This window comes from Trichosurus vulpecula, chromosome 1 (assembly GCF_011100635.1).
Source record: "Trichosurus vulpecula isolate mTriVul1 chromosome 1, mTriVul1.pri, whole genome shotgun sequence".
NCBI classification, from domain to species: domain Eukaryota; kingdom Metazoa; phylum Chordata; class Mammalia; order Diprotodontia; family Phalangeridae; genus Trichosurus; species Trichosurus vulpecula.
In genome coordinates, this window is record NC_050573.1 from 540,429,999 (window position 1) to 540,447,734 (window position 17,736).

Sequence of the window (17,736 nt, forward strand, 5' to 3'; positions counted from 1 at the left end):
CTATCTCAGTTTCTTCACCTATAAAATGGGGATTATAATAGCACCTGCCTTCCTAGGTTATTATGAGGATCAAATGAGGTGATATTTATAAAGTGCCTGGCACAAGGTAGGCACTTAATAAATTATTGTTTTCTCCCTTTAAAGTCTGTACATCTAAAATTGAAGAATTAAGTTATTCAGTGAATTCTGCCAAAATAGGCCCCAATCTGGATGGTGTTCTAATATTTTAAAATTTTTTTCTTGTAATTGCCCAATTAATAATGGATTATATACTTGTCCAATGTTTCTTTATGTATTCATGCAAGAATGAAAGTCATTTTACAGTAACAAATTTTCTGAATTTTTAGATGGTTGAATTAGATAATAGTTTAAATGTAATTTGAGCATCCTGAGATGTCTATGTAGTGAGTGTGGAAAGGGAAGTTTCTGTAGTGCATTCAGCTCCTCTTTGGGACCCAGGATCTCCCAACCATTCAAACTCACCAGACTGTCTCCAAGACCTGATACATCCATTTCAGTATTGCTATTTTGTCACCTTTGCTTGGGGTAAGGAAACACAAAACAGAAAAGGCAGATGGGGGCCCCAGGGCCCAGCCGTTTCTCTTGCTGCCAAATGGGAGGGAGTAGAGAAAGCCATTTTCCTCTAACCCCTCACAAGAAGTCCCATGATGATTCCAGGAGAGCTGGAGAGTTACAGAGGGTAGAATCATTCCCTTTTTTAAGGACCACTGAATGAGCCACTTCTCCTGGCTTAGTGACCAATACTATCTGCTGTAGCTTGGATGTACTCCCTACAAGACGGGTAACCAAGAGTTTGCTGTGTAATTCCCAAAGTTCCAAGTTTTTAAGATGAAGAAACCTCATGTTCCTCTAGAAGTGGCTAGGCCAACTTATCCCACCCTCCATGGGATGTCCCCTCTAAGCCCATCCATATGCATGTTCCATTATAGGTGCTGTATAAGTACAAAATACATTAACTATACTGTGCAATGTTATGCTTAATATGATCTTCTAGTTATATTATTCAAGAGCTAGCTAATGTTGATGGTATGAAAAATATGGGGAATTAACACGTGATTGAAAGCACCTTGGTGCACAGGGAATTGCAAATAAGGAATCATATAATGAGAATGTTTATGATGATTTATTTATATAAAGGAAAGATTCACTTCCTCACTTCAGTTGCCATCTCCAGGCCCAAAATATAATCACAAGGTGTTAATGAGGTGTTAAACTAACTGTAAAAGGCCCTTCTACTCCCTGATCCTTTGTGAAGAGCAAATGCCTTTCTGATCAAGAAGTGAATTAGCTGAGCAAATGAATTGGCCCAGCTCTTTGAAAGCTGTCTGTGGCTAAGTCTTGAATGAATTTCAGGAGTTTGGGAATGGAACAAGTTGGGAGGAGGGTTGGGAGTGGGATAGGATGCAATGTAACTTCTGGAGGGAGCTACTGGACCATTTGGAGACAGTGCATTCATTAGGGAGTGGAGACCCTCTGAACAGACAGAAATACAGAGGACAGTTATCCAGGGGAGGAAACTGCTTCTCTTTAGGGACTGTCTCTCCTGCTTAGTAGTATGAAATTAGGTTCAACAAATATTTATTGAGTGTCTACATACTCAAGAGGCAGTGTGACCTAATGGATATAGTATTTAGGTTTGGAATTAGGGAGACCTGGGTTCAAGTGTTGCCTCAGACACTAGCTGAATGATAATAAGCCATTTATTTAACCCTTTTAGCTTCCTTTCCCCATAAAATGGGGTTAATATTTGTAGTATTTATCTCACAGAGTTATTGAGAGGCCCAAATGAGATTATGTAAAGTATTTTGCAAAGTTAAAACAATATATAAATGCCAGTTATTGCTTTGAGCTTAGCCTGTGTTAAGCTGCTATGAGAGAGAATAAAAGCATGAAGTACAATGCTTGCCATCAAGAAGCAGAAAATTGAGTTGTCAATACAAGAAAAGAGGCAGCATGGTGTAGGGGGAAGGATTTGGAGGCAGAGATAAATCATCTAACCTCTCTAGGACTTAAAATAAGAAGGTTGAATGTCCCCTGAAAGTCCCTTCTACCTCTAAATCTATGATCCCAAAAGATAGAAGCCTGTTAGTAAGCCTGATGTACCTTGTTAGTTCAATAAGGCACTTGGTAGGTAATCAAAATGATTTAAAAAGGTTTACTGATCCATAACATAACAAGGACATGCAGGTAGTATACAGTGGCCCTGAGCTTTTATAAGTGTCCCCTGGTCAGCAGGACAAAAGGCTTGACCCTATCCCACATACTGAGACCTTTTATGTACCCCAGGGGACCAGAGGAAGCCCTCTGTCAACACAGGCAAAGGACACCAAATGCTGCATCAAGAGGGGTCTAGCTCTACCTTTCCTTCTGGTCCCTGGCTTTGTCACCTTTTCCTAACCCCTGTGGGTGATATGGGGAGGGAGGAGCCCTAGTATATATTGGTCCAGTCACAAGGTCTATGACTAAAATAGGAATCTAGAAGGCCACACTTTTTTTTTAAGAACAGGATAGAAAAAAGGAAGAGGGGGCAGTATTGTATATTAAGAAGGTGTATTTGTTTTATAACTCTGATGCATTTATGTAATATTAAAGATATCAGTTTCTGTTTTATTGCCATAATAAGTAATAAACTCCTCAGATCTTGTGCAAATTTGTCTAACTCTCCTCCAACACTTAGTACCCCAGTGTTCTGCAGGCAGTAGATACTCAGTGATGTTTGTAGAATGAATTGATGAATAAATGAGATAAAGTGGGAAAGGTAGTCTGGAGCCAGATGTTGTGTAGGATGTTGAGTAGTTTCAGAATTCTGTCACTACAGTTCCTGGATCAAAGTTATTTAAGGTTTTAGATCCTGAATGAAAACCCTAGCACCAAACCCCTAGCCAAGGTTCTTTGAGGGCAAGTGCTAAAAGGTGATATTCCCATTTATACTTATGGTTTCAAAAATATAAACTTTACAAGTCTTTGATAGCCACATCCTGAAACAATGGTGTCAAACTCAAATAGAAGCAGATACCTGCAGATTCCATATTGACTTAGAAAATCACAAAATAAACTTATCTATGTTGCATTATATTTTTGTTGATTTTGCTAAACATTTCCCTGTTACATTTTAATATGGTTTGGGGCCATGCTCATAAGTTTTGACACCTTTGTCCTAGAAGACTATAAGGTTTGGATGTTGTTCCATTTACCTTAGTCTCTTTCTCCACATGATTTTTTAAAAATAAATGTTATATATTTACTTATGTATTTATTCTTTAAAGTATTTATTATTCCTCTCTCCTCCTCCTCTCCCCAGTTGAAAATTTGAAAAAAAAAAAAGGAAGGTAAAATTCTCATAACAAATATGTATAATCCAGCAAAACAAATTCCCACATTAGCCATATCCAAAAATGTATATCTTATTTTCATTTTAAGTCCATCACACCTCTAGCAGCAGGTGGGTGTCATATTTCATTTTCAGCCCTCTAGATTCATGGTTTTTCATTGCATTGACCAGAATTCTAGTTTTTCAAAGGTGTTTTTCTCTATAATGTTGTCATTGTATAAACTGTTTCTCACTGCGCAAGTCCACAGAGGTCTTCCCAGTTTCCTCTGAATCTGCCCATTTTGTCATTTTTAGGGCACAATAATACTCCATTACATTCATATATCACAATTTAGCTATTCCCCAATAAGTGGGCATCCCATTAGCTTCCAGTTTTGGGCTACTATGAAAAGAGTTGATATTAGTAGTTTTGTACTTATAGGTCCTTTTCCTCTTTCTTTTATCCCTTTAGAGTATAGATCTAGTAATGTTATAGCTAGGTCAAAGGGAATGCAAACTGCTTTCCAAAAAGACTGGACCAATTCACAGCTCCAGCAACATTATACAAGTGGGCCTGTTTCCCCCCTTGTTGCTGTTGTGTCAGACTCTTTGTGACTCCATGGACCATAGCACACCAGGCCCTTCTATCCTCCACTATCTCTCGAAATCTGTCCAAGTTAATGTTATTGCTTCCATGACACTATCTATCTATCTCATCCTCTGCTGTCCCCTTCTTCCATTTGCCTTAATCTTTCCCAATATCAGGGTCTTTTCCAGTGAGTCTTATCTTCCCATTATGTGGCCAAAATACTTGAGCTTCAGCTTCAATATTTGACCTTCCAGTTAACATCCTGAATTAATTCAAGTATTGACCAATTTGGTCTCCTTGCTGTCCAAGGGACTTTCAAAAGTCTTCTCCAGCACCACAATTCAAAGGCATTGATTCTGCGGTGCTCAGCTTTCCTTATAGTCCAACTCTCATGGCCATACATTGCCACTAAAAAAATCATAGCTTTGACTATAAGGACCTTTGTCAACAAGGTGATGTCTCTGCTTTTTAATATGCTGTCCAGATTTGCCATAGCTTTCCTACCAAGGAACAAACATCTTTTCATTTCATGGCTACAGCCACTCTTTGCAGTGATCTTGGAGTCCAAGAATATAAAATCTGACACTGCTTTCATTTCTTCTCCCTCTATTTGCTAGGAAGTGATGGGAGCAGTTGCCAAAATCTTAGGATTTTTTGGTTTGGGTTTTTTTTTGGTTTTGGGGGTTTTTTATGTTAAGCTTCAAACCATCTTTTACACTCTCCTCCTTCACTCTCATCAAGAGGCTTAAGTCTTTTTCACTTTCTGCCACCAGAGCGGTATCATCTGCAAATCGTAGATATGGAACCTTATTTCCAGCTTTTGATTTATCCAGCCTGGCATTTTATGTGATGTACTGTACATATAAGTTAAATAAATAAGGTAACAATATATAGCCTTGTTGTACTCTTTTCCCAATCTTAAACCAATTAGTTGTTCCATGTTTGGTTCCAACTGTTACTTCTTGGCCCTCTCACAAGTTTCTCAGGAGACAAGTAAGATGGTCTGATACTCCCATCTCTGATGATTTGCCACACTTTGTTGTGATCCACACAGTCAGAGGCTTTTGGGTAGTCAATGAAGCAGAATTAGATGTTTTTTTCTGGAACTCCCTTGCTCTCCCCCTAATCCAGCAAATGTTGGCGATTTTGTCTCTGGTTCCTCCACCTCTTTGAAAACCAGCTACTCTTCTGGTAATTCTTGGTTCACATACTGCTGAAGCCTAGTTTACAGAATCCTAAGCATAACCTTTCTAGCATGTGAAATGAAGGCAATTGTTTGGTAATTTAAATATTCCTTGACACTGTCCTTCTTCAGGATGGGGAAGTAAACTGATCTTTTCCAATTAAGTGGCCGCTGTTGAGTTTTCCAAATTTTCTGACATATTGAGTGCAGTACTTCAACAGCATTCTCTTTGAGGATTATAAATAGCTATACTTCTACCACCTTATTGTTAGCAAGGCTTCCTAAGGCCCACTTGACTTCCTTCTCCGGTATGTCTGGCTCTAGATCAGTAACCACACCATCGTGGTTACTGGTGATGTTAAGATCTTTCTTGTATAGCATTTTGTGTGTGGTGTGGTGTGTGTGTGTGTGTGTGTGTGTGTGTGTGTGTGTGTATTCTTGCCACCTCCTCTAAATCTCTTCTGCTTCTGTTAAATCCCTACAATTTTTGTCTTTTATCATCCCATTTTTGCATGAACATCCCCTTGATATCTAATTTTCTTGGAGGTCTGTCTTTCCCATTCTACTGTTTCCCCCAGCCCCAAGTATTTGACATTTTCCCTTTTTTAATCTTTGCAAATCTGACTGAGTGGGAAGTGAAACCTCAGAGTTGTTTTAATTTATATTTTTCTAATTATTATCTGGAGCATTTTTTGTTCATATGTGTTGGTAGGCAAAATGGGCTCCTTAGCACTTAGTTCAACAAGTGCCCTTGAATAGTTTGGCTTTTGTTCCATTTGAGTGTATTTCATTGAGCCTTACTAAGTGCTAAGCCCCAGGCCCAAACCCCTATTAGGTGTAAAACCTATGTGGGTGTGGATTGGCAACTAAGGTGGGGCCCAAGGTGGGGCTAACTCTAGGGAGGGCCTAGTTTACATGTCTGGGACAGCAGAGGTTTTTAGACCACCTGGGTTTAAGTCCGCCTCTTGGTGACGATTCTAGGTCACGTGGGTGAGTCACATGTATGACTCACCCCTGACACTGAAAAAGATAAAAAAAACCAGGGGTTGGCTGTCTCTTCCTTGGAGCTCATTCCCACAGCAGTGGTGGCATGCGTGACTCTGGGCCAGCCCTTGTTCTGAGCTCCCGGGCTGAACCTAGATGTTGGTAACTATGAATCTGTATTGGGTCTGTCTGTTGATGTTTGTACTTTGTTTGTAATTTGCTCTGAAGTTCAGGGTGCTGGCTTTTTTTCCCCTGAACTAAGTGAATGATATTTGTATGCTGAATTAAAGTAAGCTTGTCAACCCCTTCACCTTGCTTTCCTTAGTTAAGCAGATCAAAAGAACCTGTGCTGTTGGCAGCTTTCTGGGTGCTGGCTGTGGGTGGATCTTACACCCCCACAGAAGCTGCTAGCCAGATTGTTGAAACATCATATGGTTGTTGACAGCTTGGATTTCTTCCTTTAGATACTGCTAGTTCGTATCCTTTGGCTATTCATTTAGTGGGGAATGGGGAAATTTGAATCAGTTACTATTACCTTGGATATAAGACCTTTATCAGAGAAACTTTCTGCAAAGATTTTCTTTCCAGTTACCTGTTTCTCTTCAACTTTTAATTGCATTAGATTTGTTTGTACAAAGTCTTTCCAATTTTATGTAATCAAAATTGTCAATTTCATTTTTGATTTACCTTTCTCTCACTTGTTTAGACGTGCTGTTCCCTTCTCTTGAAGGTAATTTCTTCTATGCTTCTCTAATTTGCTTCTGATATCATCATTTATGTCTACATCAGGTATCCATCCACACAGTATTTTTGAGCATGTCTGTCTCTATATGTCCATATAGCTTTCTATGGGTTTATCCTTTATCTGCTTGTGTCCTTGACTTTGTCTTTCCCTTTGTTTCTCTGCATTTATGTATATCTTTATATTTGTCTTCACTCAACACTCTCTCCTTTAACTGCTCTCACTATATAATTTAAGTAGTTTAAGTTATTCATTCATTCTTTGTACAGACTTGTGAATTTATAGGTATGAATTTCCTTTCCCTAATATTTCTATCCCCTAAAAGTTCCCCAATTGCCCAATATTTAGGTGAAAACCTGGAGTTCAAACTTACCAAGTGGGGCTAGTTGCTGAGGGTATAAATAGAATCTGTAGGCTGATAATCCTTGTCGTTTTATCTTTGTTATAGAAGAACTGATTCTCGGTGGTTACTAGTGTCTGAGGTGCTCCTGACCTTCAGTGAATTTATATTCCCTTCAATTTTCTTTGATTCTACAATTCCAAACCCGGCATACCTTTTTGAGACAATTGTGACTTCTTAAAGAGTTCATCAGAGGTGAGTTGGTTACTGGGAACAGGAGAGAGATGTATTGTAATGTCTTGCTACAGTTGCTCACCCCAAACATTGTGATATTCTTAGGGTAAACTGGATGTTTCACTGACCAATTTCTGATCTGGTGGGTTTTTTCATCTTCAAGTCCTCAGAACCTATCCCAGGTCCTTGCACACAAAGGGGACTTAAATGTCATTGAACTGAATCCATGTTCACACTCGAGGCTAGTTGTGACTTTATAGGTACAGCTATAGCAGCCTCTTATTTTCATCAGAACTTCGAGGAATGAGGCAATAGCAGAATGATCATATTTTAAAATTCAGATTGGTCTAGTTAGCCCCAAAAAAGATAGGCTGGAATTAATAGTCTTTAATAGTAGTATATGTTAAGGTGGATTTTTCCTATTTCAGAAGGACCCCCAAAGATCATCTTGTCTAACTCTCTCATCTTTTTTGGAGAAAACTCAGGATTCTGAGAAGAGAGTGATTTGTTCAAGGTTATAAACATAGTCAGTAGCAGAGTGAGGATTCAAATCCAGGTTCTCTGGTTCTAAATCCAATATTCTTTTGGCTTCAAAATCAATTTCCATGCTCCCCACTTCCCCAAGTGAAGCCCTAGGTCAATGTTATCTATTTCCTAGTCAGAGGCAAGATTTTTTTCATCATTGAATCTGAGGAAAATATAGGATTTGCAAAAGATTGTTATTTGAATACTTTACAAAGGAGTTAAAACATGTTATAATAAATTCCGGCAACACTTCACTCTGAGTGTATGTAATTAAAGAGCAGTTCTGATAAATTAAAGCTAAGACTCTTTGGACTTGGGGCAAACAGAAGGTACAGTTTTTATAAGTAGGGGCAGAAGACTTTTTGTCTCTCCATTTACTGTAGTACACTTTGCATAAAAATGAGCGATAACTTTTAAAATAGTTTCTTTGTATTTCTGGGGTTCCTTGAAATGAAATTTCTTTTTTTTCTTTTTTTTTATAATTTATTTATTTAACATATTTGGTTTTCAGCATTGATTTTCACAACAGTTTGAATTACAAATTTTCTCCCCATTTCTACCCTCCCCCCCACTCCAAGATGGCATATATTCTGGTTGCCCTGTTCCCCAGTCAGCCCTCCCCTCTATCACCCCCCTCCCCTCTCATCCCCTTTTCCCTTCCTTTCTTGTAGGGCAAGATAAATTTCTATGCCCCATTGCCTGTGTATCTTATTTTTTAGTTGCATGCAAAAACTTTTTTTTTGTTTTTGAATATCTGTTTTTAAAACTTTGAGTTCCAAATTCTCTCCCCTCTTCCCTTCCTACCCACCCTCCCTAAGAAGTCGAGCACTTCAACTTAGGCCACGCATGTATCATTATGTATAACCCTTCCACAATACTCATGTTGTGGAAGGCTAACTACATTTTGCTCCTTCCCAACCCATCCCGCTTTATTGAATTTTCTCCCTTGACCCTGTCCCCTTTCCAAAGTGTTTGTTTTGATTACCTCCACCCCCATCTGCCCTCCCCTCCATCATCCCCCCCCTTTTATTTTTTTTATCTTCCTCCCTCTTCTTTCCTGTGGGGTGAGATACCCAACTGAGTATGTATGGCATTCCCTCCTCAGGCCAAATCTGATGAGAGCAAGGTTCACTCATTCCCCCCTCACCTGCCCTCTCCCCTCCTCCCACAGAACTGCTTCCTCTTGCCACCTTTATGCGAGATAATCCACCCCATTCTATCTCTCCTTATCTCCCTCTCTCAGTATGTTGCTCTCTCATCCCTTAATTTCATTTTATTTCTTTTACATATCTTCCCTTCATCTTCAACTCACCCTGTGTCTGTTCTCTCTCTTTTACATATATATATATATGTATATACATATATAAAAGCACACACATATATATATATATCTACATACACATGCATGCATATACACATAGATACATACATACATACACATTCACTTATATATATACATAAACATATATATATATATATATGCATATTCCCTTCAACTACCCTAATACTGAGGTCTCATGAATCATACACATCATCTTTCCATGTAGGAATGTAAACAAAACAGTTCAACTTTAGTAAGTCCCTTGCAATTTCCGTTTCTTGATTACTTTTTCATGCTTCTCTTGATTCTTGTGTTTGAAAGTCAAATTTTCTATTCAGTTCTGGTCTTTTCATTGAGAAAGCTTGAAAGTCCTCTGTTTTATTGAAAATCCATATTTTGCCTTGGAACATGATACTCAGTTTTGCTGGGTAGGTGATTCTAGGTTTTAATCCTAGCTCCATTGACCTCCGGAATATCGCATTCCAAGCCCTTCGATCTCTTAATGTAGAAGCTGCCAGATCTTGGGTTATTCTGATTGGGTTTCCACAGTACTCAAATTGTTTCTTTCTGGCTGCTTGCAGTATTTTCTCCTTGATCTGGGAGCTCTGGAATTTGGCGACAATATTCCTAGGAGATTTCTTTTGGGGATCTATTTGAGGAGGCGATCGATGGATTCTTTCAATTTCTATTTTGCCCTGTGGCTCTAGAATATCAGGGCAGTTCTCCTTGATAATTTCTTGAAAGATGATATCTAGGCTCTTTTTTTGATCATGGCTTTCAGGTAGTCCAATAATTTTTAAATTATCTCTCCTGGATCTATTTTCCAGGTCAGTGGTTTTTCCAAGGAGATATTTCACATTGTCTTCCATTTTTTCATTCCTTTGGTTCTGTTTTATAATATCCTGATTTCTCATAAAGTCACCAGCTTCCACTTGCTCCAATCTAATTTTTAAAGTAGTATTTTCTTCAGTGGTCTTTTGGACCTCCTTTTCCATTTGGCTAATTCTGCCTTTCAAGGCCTTCTTCTCCTCATTGGCTTTTTGGAGCTCTTTTGCCATTTGAGTTAGTCTGTTTTTTAAGGTGTTGTTTTCTTCAGTGTATTTTTCAGTATTTTTTTGGGTCTCCTTTAGCAAGTCATTGACTTGTTTTTCATGGTTTTCTCGCATCCTTCTCATTTCTCTTCCCAATTTTTCCTCTACTTCTCTAACTTGCTTTTCCAACTCCTTTTTGAGCTCTTCCATGGCCTGGGACCAGTTCCTGTTTTTCTTGGAGGTTTCTGTTGTAGGCTCTTTGACTTTATTAATTTCTTCTGTCTGTATGTTTTGGTCTTCTTTGTCAGCAAAGAAAGAATGCAAAGTCTGAGAGTGAATCTGGGTGCGTTTTCGCTGCCTGGCCATATTCCCAGCCAACTAACTTGACCCTTGAGTTTTTCAGTGGGGTATGACTGCTTGTAGATTACAGAGTTCTATGTTCCACGTTTGGGGGGGAGGTGCCAGCTCTGCCACACCAGCACTGCTCCTTCCCCAACCCCCAACCCGAACTGGGCTTAGATCTTCGGCAGGCTGTGCACCCCTGCTCTGATCCACCACTTAATTCCTCCCACCAGGTGGGCCTGGAGCAGGAAGTAACAACAGCTGTAGCTGCCCCACCTCCGCTGCCCCTGGGGCTGGAAGCCGAACCTGGAACTCCTTCCACTCCTGCAGCTTTTCCCACTAACCTTCTCCGCAGTCTTTGGTGTTTGTGGGTTGAGAAGTCTTGTAACTGCCGCAGCTCACTGAATCAGGGCGCTAGCGCCCCCTCCGCCCGGCTTCTGGTCTGGATGGTCCAGGCCGCTCAGGCTGGGCTCTGCTCCACTCTGTTCCCAGCTCCCAGCTCCAAGCTCCGTGTGGGATAGACCTCACCCAGAGACCATCCAGGCTGTCCTGGGCTGGAGCCCTACTTCCCTCTGCTGTTCTGTGGGTTCAGTCGTTCTATAATTGGTTCAGAGCCATTTTTTATAAGTTTTTGGAGGGTCTCCGTATGGAGCTAACATTATTCCCTGCTTACCAGCCGCCATCTTGTTGAAATGAAATTTCAATGAGGGATTTGAAGATGTGGTTTTTTTCCTTGGTTTTTGAAAATTTTGTACAAAGTTACTCCTTAAACAATTTACTTGCTGTCTGAAGAGGAGTAACAGGCTTCTTCCTTGTCATAGTCACTCATTCACAACATTGATTATCATTTATAAAATTCTTCCAGAGGGATTTTAACAATTTTTTCTATTGCCTGAGAGTTCAGTGAGTTTCAGAGAAATAAATAAATTCATAGGTTCATAGGACCCTTTTTGGAGATAAATTTAGGTGAGCTCTGTTTCTTTTGGTCTCTGTTATTGAAGTATAAATTTAAAAGATTGTCTTTTGTGACTTTTGACAGTGAACTAAATGCTAAGCTAAATTATTCTGTGTTCCTAGGTGATTAAAAAAGTTAAAAACAACCTAAAGACTTTAACTCTAGTTGAAGCAGCTAGGTGGCACAGTAGATAGAGCTCTGGGCCTGAAGTCAGGAAGATCTGAGTTCACATTCAACCTTAGACACTTATTAGCTTATGCAACTCTGCACAAATCACTTAACCTTTGCTTCAGTTTCCCCAACTGTAAAACTGGAATTACAGAACCTACCTCCCAGGGTTGTTGTGAGGATAAAATGAGACATTTGTAATACACTTAGCACAGCGCCACACAGGTAGGACCTTCCCTTCTCTCCGTTTATCCCTCCTGTGTTTATTATTTTTACTTCCTCCTTGACTCTGGCAGAGGGTAGGAGGTAGTTAGCCAAAAGATTAGACAGGAATGCAGGTGGAACACCAAAAACTTCTACAGGGAACTAGAAGAGTTCTTCACTGGCTGAGAGTGAGTTTGGGCTATAGTACCCAGATGGACCAATTCTAATTCAAAGGGGACTTTCTTGGGGCTAGAGACTACACTACTGAAGCCCAGATGAGAAGGTCCCTTGGCAGATAGTGAATCCTGGCCAAAACTAGGCCTGGGGAACCATAAATCAGTTTAGATTAGGCTAACTAGCAAGCATCTACTTATATACATTTCTAATTAACTTTATCCTGATTGGTGTATTATTTCTGAATTTATTTTCTACTTTTGCTTGATGGTTCAGATTTGGTAAGGGTCTCACAAAATACTGGAGAAGGAAAGTCCAATCCAATCAACATTTATTAAGCACCGTGCTAAGTGCTAGGGATACAATTAATAAAAATAGACAATTTCTGCCCTTAAGGAGCTTACAATCTAAAGGGGGAGACAAACACAAAAGGAAGCAGGAGTGGGGGAATGGGATGCTAAGAGGTACCAGGTAGGGGCATTTTGTTCTGTGGAACTGAAACCAGGCAGAGCAGCAGATGCAGAGTTGAGTGAGCTGAGAAGCCCAGTTTCTGTCCTCTGTAAAAGAAGGCATTGAGAGGAGTTTGGTCTTCCTCCCTCCAGTCCTCCAATCTGAGGGCACAGGAGCCTCAGGGAGGTAGGGTCAGTCAGGGCTTAAATTAGAAGTTTGGTGGTAAGAGTTGAGAAATAATGAGCTTTATCCTGGGAGGGGCATTTTTGTTTCTTGGAGTTTAAACCAGGCAGGGCAGTAGATTCAGAGTGTAGACCAGGTAGACATGGGTAGGAAAGGCAGTCAGAGATTAAGAAGGGGTACCAGTAATCCTAGGTCTAGGTGGCTCCATTATCTGACAGAGGCAGTCAAGGAAGGTTGTTTTGGGAAGTTTAGAAATCACCACTACGGTCAAGGTCCTCAATTCTTCCCAAGGATAGTACTTAGGGAGCCAGAAGCCTCCCAAATTTCCTGGCATCATAAAATCATATAATTTTAGAGCTGGGAAGAAACTTGGAGATCATCTTATCTAGCTCTATTTTACACATCAGGAAACAGGCACAAACAGGTTGATTTGTTCAAAATCACTAGTTAGTGAAGGAAGAAAGAGACAAGACTAGAATCCAGGTTTCCTAACTCTTAGCTCTCTGTTGTTTCCATTACTTACTAATAGCATCTCTTTAATGTCTATCAGTGTTTTGCTTGAAAGAACCCCATGAAATAGGTAATGTAAGTGTTGTTATCCCCATTTTAGAGATGAGGAAACTGGTGTATTAGAAAGGTTAAGTAAAAGGCAGCTTATGATGACACAGTTAATTTTCCTAAAGCAAACTCCTATTGTTAATTTCTTAAAGCAAACCCTAGCACATTGACAGGAAAAACATATGGGATGGTCATCCTCTGGGACCAGCAGGGCTGCCATTTGCTCTTCTCTCAGCATCTACCTTTCCAAGGTCTTCCCTTCAAGTTTCCCTTTCCCCCAGTAATTTTCTCTGAGGTTCAGTGAAGCGACAGCCTCCTAGGATTCATCTGAGGAACTCCTGGATACTCTGAATTCTGCTTCAAGGACTGGAGGAGGAAGGGGATGGAAAATCAGGAATCCTGTAATTCTTGCTTGCTGCTGGAAGCTGCAGGGATGGCATGAAGGTCTTTGTTTCTCAAGACATTGGCTTTTCATCTCTTCATCATCAATCAGTCAGGATTTATTAATCAAAGCACTTACTAAGCACCAGGCACTCGGTGTTAAGTGTTGAGAGTACAAATACAAACAGACAGTTCCTGACCTCAAAAAGATTATATTCTAACAGAGGAAGATAACACATATAGGTGTGCTGGAAAGACTAGGGGTAGGGGAATCAAAGGTACCCACTGGGGCAATAATGTGACAGGTGAGGGGACAAGGAGCTAGAATCCAGAGAGAACTGAATTGAGAGAATGGGGAGGCACAGTAGGACAAGTACTTAACATCTAGTTAACACTTAATAAATATCTATTGATTGACTGATTTCTTTCTACCTTTAGGTTAATTACTTTAAATAGAAAGACGTAGTATGAATTGGTTATAGACGTGTACATAAATGCACATGGCATGATAAAGATAGTGAATTACCCACTTTGGCTCAATTTTTTTTCTTTTTTCTAGCCTTATATACAGCTAATCTGGTAATGCCTGATTTTGTTAATTAGAGTTTGCAATAAGGGGTTGCTTTAACCACCTTTATAGATGTGGTAGCTGATAGCAAAGGATACAGATTGCTCTCTGTTGATATTCTGTATTATTCATTCATTCATCCAAAAACCATAAAATCTTGGGTTGCCTCAGCTTCCTGGCTTCTTGACAGTGCCATAAAGCATTTGCAATCATACTAAGAATAGAGCCAAAAGTACCTCCTCTTTGTACCATAATGAAGGAAATTGACTTCTGAAAAAGGATTACTAGACTTTAGGATTCTTTCAGGAAAGAAAAAAATCAGAAATGCAAAAGCAAACCCTTAGTGATGATTATCTCTGGGATAGTAATCATGTCTACCTGACAGAGAAAATGACAAAAAAGTTAAGGCATAGAAATGACTTTTCCTTGTACTTATAGGAGTCATTGACTTCAATACCTAAATTCCATGCCCTCTACATAACATGTAAAGAGATCGTTTCTTTCAAAATACCTGTATCCTGGGTTTGATTGTATTGAAGGAAGTTTTCCTGCCAAACCACTCTTTTTTTAAGCCATCATGTGGTTTGCCCAAATGGTTTCATTTAGATTTTAAGGTGATGTCCCTACTCGGATGGATGTGCTTTGAACTGTATGTCTTGTGGATTGTTGTGATCTGTCCTTCCATTCTTGAAGAGGACCACGACATCAGGAAAATGATGACATGACTTGCAGTTGACTCTGATTTGAGTGAGAGAGGGCTGTGCAAGGTCACCAGTCTTCACTTGCTCCTCCAGAGTCATCTGTGTCCAGTGGCCAGATATCTATCAGGGCAATAGTACTGGAATGAAGTCTTTCCCTTCAAGATATCTCCTGTTGACTCCTCTGGAATGCCTGCAGTCCTATTGTGAGATACTCTCTCTACCTTTAGTTTTGTACATACCACTCCCTCCAGTCCCTCAGAATGTTCCTTTTGCCAGTTATTTTGCTGTAAATGTGAGGACACAAGGAGAATGAGGAGAAATCTTAGAATCCAACAAAAAGATCCTAGATCAAATTTCAATTTAGGAATGTTCCCTCTGAGGCAGAGGGTTCTCTGACTAATTACGGAATAACTGTCTGTTTGTTGGTATCTGTCACCTAAAAGTAAAAGTATCATTTGACATCATTTTCAATTACTTTGAATCTTTAGGTGAGACGAACTGAATTTTTTCAATTTTTAAGACTTGTGTTTTCAGTAATTTGTTTTTCATGTGTTTTCACATTTCACCTTACAAAGAATCTATCCTTTGCCATCCCATCAACTCCCATTTTTGCTTGCCTCATAAAATCTAGTGGACTGTGAATAAGTTCCAAGGCTGAAGCCTGATTTCATGTATTTCAAGTTTGTTTTTATCCCCCAGAGATTTTAAACTGTGCTATCTTGCACATCAGCACAACATAGCATGTACATGAAGGCTTCAACCTTGCGGAAATTTTAGTTTTGTATATAGCTAGTGAACTAAGTAACTTTCTTTTGATATTCTCTATTGAGAGACAAGAATCACTTTTAAATTTTTTTCTTTTTATAACTGATATTAAGTTAGAACACATCCTCTATAGGAATATAATGCCAAAATTATCATGAATATGAAAATTATAGAATTTTGGAGGAAAGTAAAATTCCCTCTTCCCTGTTATTTCCTTAGATTGAAATGCAGAGTATATGTTGAGGGTATTTGTGAACCATCACAGAATGAGTCTGAATCCCAAATGCAAAGATTCATTTGTCCTACTATATTATTAACACAGAGAGAGGAACACAAATCAACGGAATGGCCCTAACAGACTACCTCATCTGCTAGATGTAGGAAGGGCAGAGAAAACAATGTGCAGCTCAGAAAAATCAATTATTGACTTTACCCTGAAAAGTAAAATACTTACATTGTTTTCTTTGATTTAACACATAGCTATAGTTGGGGGTGGGGGTGGGAAATAAAGTAGACTAACAAACTTAGACAAGGATCGGCATATGAACACGTGGGTATTCATGAGACTATTTCTTTCAAAACGCCTCCTTTGGGGTGTCCTGAGAGGTTTTCTGGCAGACCATGGCCTGGTGGTGAGAGAATTCTTTCTACCAATTCCAACAGACATTGGTAGGCATTTTTCTCTGCAACTGTTTTAGAGATTTGCCTAGACTAGAGGATCAAGAAATAAAATTACTTGCCCAGGTTTACACAGTTTCCAGAAAGGTGGAATTTGAACACAGGTCCTGCTGTCTTCAAGGCTACCTCTCTCTCTACAATGCCACATTATCTCTCATCAATGTCATACAGAGAATAGGTGAAACAAAAATCCACATCATACATTCACAAAAAACATAGACACCCCACCCCTTCCCATTACCCCTTAATAAACATGACAGGAAGATACTCTCTTCACTCCTCTGTGATATCCTAAGAGTGCTGTTACCACATAAGCTATTTGAGCACTCTAATGAGGTTCAGACTGCTTGCTGCAGAGGGAAGCTGTCTATGGAAAGTGAAATGGAATGTAAAATTAGAATCAAAATAGTGTAAATTCAATTGGGAAACATTGGCAAGCTACACAAACCTCAGATGAATATTAAAAAGTCGAAAGATGAAGGCTGAAAGATGGGAAGATTCTTTGTAGTGCTCAGACACAACAGCAGGCACTTTTCAGGTTTCCTGTATGGTTTGGCTTCATAAAATCCTTTTCATTCTGTATTTAATCATCTGAGAAAGCCATTCAGAAAAGGCAAATAATATTTTGTAGAGTTCTAATCCCACAGTGGTTCTGCACATGTAATACTCCTGGAAGTCGATGAAAATGAAGTGCAGTGTTGATAAGCTGTAAACTTTGAAACCTTCAAAATTTCAATTTCTTACCAAGGGTCAAAGGGGATTAGGTTGTGGTGATTCTCAAAGGTGAGGACCAAATTGGGGAAGGGGAGGGCAAATCCCCTTATGTTTAATTCAGGTGTTTCAATGCAGAACTCTAAGTAGACCACTAGAGGGCCTTTGAAACCCAATGTAAAAGGACTGACTCCCTAAAACTTCAAGCACATATATAGCACAGCACAGGTCCTGGCTAGATGTGCATTTAGTCTTCTTCATTTTGCCTTGTCAAATCTGTAGCTGTAACACACCAGGTCAGAAACCTGTCTCCAGGGGCAAATCTCCCTGAATATGAATATGAATAAATACATAAATAATAGATGAAGGAATGAATTTGCAGCAGAGGTGCTTCTGACTGTTCAGAGTATCTTCAGTTCTTCCAAGCCACTGTCCAGGAATTGCTTCTTCTAACCTTGCTGAAGGTCTGTTTAATAGAGAAGCCTGAGACAAATGCTTGAAGAAATCTATTGAGATTTGTGAGGGTTTTGTGAGTTCTCTAATCCAGAATGAAAGAGCTCCCTTCAATACATATTTGTAAATTGTATATACTTTTTGAAAGATTAGGTGAAAATGAAA